Below are 3,471 nucleotides of genomic sequence, written 5' to 3'. Positions count from 1 at the left end.
TCAGACATCCTTAGCGCTGCTGAGGAGGCAGGAGAGGCTCCCACCACCACAGCTGTACTGGCAGCCATCAGCCTGGCCTGTGGCTGGGCAGAGCTCCCCCATGTGGGAGCACACTGACCACCAGAGGGCAGCTCCTGCATTGAGCGTCTGCCCCCTGGTGGTCAGTGTGTGTCATAGTGACCAGTCATTCCCAGTCTTTCTGCTGTTAGGGTCAGTTTGCATATTACCCTTTTACTATATAGGATAGAGGCCTGGTGCATGGGTGGGGGCCGGCTGGTTTTCCCTGAAGGCTGTCCCGGATCAGGGTGGGGGTCCCACTTTGGTGCCTGGCCAGCCTGGGTGAGGGGCTGATGGCTGTTTGCAGCTGGCCAAAGCCCCTTCAGGGTGGGGGTCTCCACTGGGGTGCCTGGCCAGCCTGGGTGAGGGACTGAGGGCCATTTTCAGGCTGGCTAAGCCCCTTTGTGGGGACCCTCACCCCATGACTGTGTGGCCAGCCTGGGTGAGGGGCCGATGTCCGTTTGCAGGCTGACCAACCCCCCAGCGGGGACCCTCACCCCATGAGGGTGTGGCCATCCTGGGTGAGGGGCTGATGGATATTTGCAGGCTGGCCACAGCCTCCAGCCACCCAAGCTCCCAGTTGAGGCTGGCTGGAAGCAGGTATCTGGGATTTATTTGTCTTTTATAATTGAAACTTTGTTGCCATGAGCGGAGGCCACAGCTGGCTCAGGGCAGGCGGGAAGCTTGGCTTCCTCCATCGCCTGGGTAACCAAGCCTCCTGCTTGCTCTAGCTCCTTGGCTGCCGGCCGCCATCTTGGTTGGGTTAATTTGCATATAGTCGCTCTGATTGGCTGGTGGGCATGGCTTAGGGTGTAGCGAAGGTATGGTCAATTAGCATCTTTGTCCTTTATTAGTGTAGATATTCAGCAATGATTTAATAAGCACCTGAAATAGACCAGGTCCTAGCTTTTGAGGATAGATCACAAAACAGAAATAAAAAGTCTCTCTCTTCACACACACCATGAAGCTTCTATTTGAGTGGGGTGATAAATGGAAAAAATATATGTAATACTTCTAACTAAGAAATACCGCACAACATACTGCCCTTTGTTAGTCTATCTTTGGGTGTAATATGCAGAGAATTTACATTAAAATCAACCATGATACTCACCAAAATGACAACATATTTACAAGCCATACCCTGGAGCTACCAATTTGGAATTTCTGAGTGAGCCAGAAAATACATATTTAGTAAGCCCACATGGAATTCTGAATCACAGTATTTGAGATGCCCTGGCCTGGGCAATCTAGAGAAAAGACAGTAGACATTAGATCAGGGGTCCTCAAACTATGGCCTGCGGGCCACATGCAAATACAAATATTGTATTTGTTCTCATTTTGTTTTTTTACTTCAAAATAAGATATGTGCAGTGTGTATAGGAATTTGTTCATAGTTTTTTTTAAAACTATAGTCCGGCCCTCCAATGGTCTGAGGGACAGTGAACTGGCCCCCTGTTTAAAAAGTTTGAGGACCCCTGCATTAGATAATGGTTTGGAAAGGCAGGTGTAGCTAATGATGACTTGCACAAAGTCATAATCCAACTGTTTTTTATTTTAACTCACAGTCTTTCTACATATGGGTTATTATGAAGTGACCAAGATGATTTCAGATTGGAGCAGATAAATTGTTGAATTTGCAAGTATTTCTAATTTCTGGAAGATTTCTAAAAGTGATTAAAATCTACCAGGAGAAAACATTTTCCACAGGAAAAGAATTGTGGAAACTTAGTATTTCCAACAATCATAAGAAATGTTTTCAGAAATATATTCTGGATAACAACATAGGATTATGTAACATATTGCCTTAATATAGATAGAAAAACATGTTTGTAATGGATTTACCTAACTAAGTCTATTAGCTTTAAAAGTAAAAGATTAAAAAATTTAACTTAATACCAAATTGGATAAAGTACATGGGAGAGTCAATTTGGATTGAAATGGTATAATGTAATTTATGCAATATAATTCAATTAGTAATCTGTCATGAGCTCCGGAGTCTTAGGAAAAGGCATCTTTTATCTATCAGATCAACTAAAATGGGCTTAATCCCTTTTCTAAGAAATATGGAGATTTATGATGTAAACATTATATATAACAGTTCTTTTTAGTCTAAATTAATTACAGCTGCAAAGCAGAAGATTAGCACTTCACTCTGAGACTTTAGCAGAGAACCATTCCTTTTAGTGTTATAGGAAGATAAATTGACCTAGATGAAAGGAAATTGGACTCCTTCACAATACCCAAGCCAAGAACAAGGAGAAAGCCAACTGAACTGTGTGGTCAACTTCGGGATCACTTTTTCCAAATGAACGTAACCATTCCTAATCAAGAAGAAACAAGTGATGCACACTCACTGCAATGCACTCTACCCATGAAACTAAGGAACCCTCCTCCTTCCCAGGACCTCAGAATAATCTGGGTGGGTCTAACAAAAGCCAGGCAACTGGTCTTAGGAGGAATTGGCTATGCTCTGCCTTTTCATTCTTTTGAGTTACTTTTCATGGGAATCTGCATTTACTGGAAGGATTACAAGGGTGTCAAACACAGATATATGTATATGTTTTAAAACTCAGTGATGGGGGAAAAATAACAAGGGAGAGTCACGACAAAATCGGATAGGGGGAGGTAGTAATAGATACTCTTTTTTGAGATGTCAAACCCAATTTAATGACCCACTTAAACAATCATTGGCAGGACTCTGAGGACAGCATTTCCTTTTCCCACGTTTTATCATTCCAATGTCACATCAGTGGTTTTGACTTCCTTTCCACATAATATCAAATCCCCCTGATGTCAAATTTAAGACCTACTCCCTTCTTTTTGATAAGATTAGGTTCTACATCACTCTCAACCCACCTTCTTTTTTTCTGATTCTCAAATGCCATTTTTTCTTCCCTCATGCATTCTATATTTTTCAAGGTATAGTCAAGTCCAGCACAAGTTTGTTTTTTAGCAAACTTTTCAAAATTTTTCTCTTAAACATTAGGTACTAGTAAATGTGTATTCGTGTACAGGTCGGTAGGTCAGTATTTTACACATTGTAAGCAATTAAGAGAGCAGTAATCTTGTTTAAAATTCTAAAATCTTGTTTAAAATAGATTAAAATCTACTAATAATAAATATATATTTAGTAATTGCATATGTTGATATTTACAGTATTTAAATCTCATTTTTTACTCTCTAACAGAAAAAAAATGTAAACTATAACAAAATTCACAATGGTTTTCAGTTCCAAAATTGTTTAAAAATTTGTAGTCTAGACATATAGATAATGCAATATAAAACATAAATTCAAAAATTTCATTCATTGTATTCAAAAACTAGAGGCCCGGTGCACAAAAATTTGTGCACTGGAGGGGGGGGGTTCCCCTCAGCCCGGCCTGTGCCCTCTTGCAGTCTGGGACCCCTCAGGAG

Source organism: Myotis brandtii, unplaced genomic scaffold (assembly GCF_000412655.1).
Source record: "Myotis brandtii unplaced genomic scaffold, ASM41265v1 scaffold644, whole genome shotgun sequence".
Classification (NCBI taxonomy): domain Eukaryota; kingdom Metazoa; phylum Chordata; class Mammalia; order Chiroptera; family Vespertilionidae; genus Myotis; species Myotis brandtii.
Note: the sequence above shows the minus strand (reverse complement) of the source record.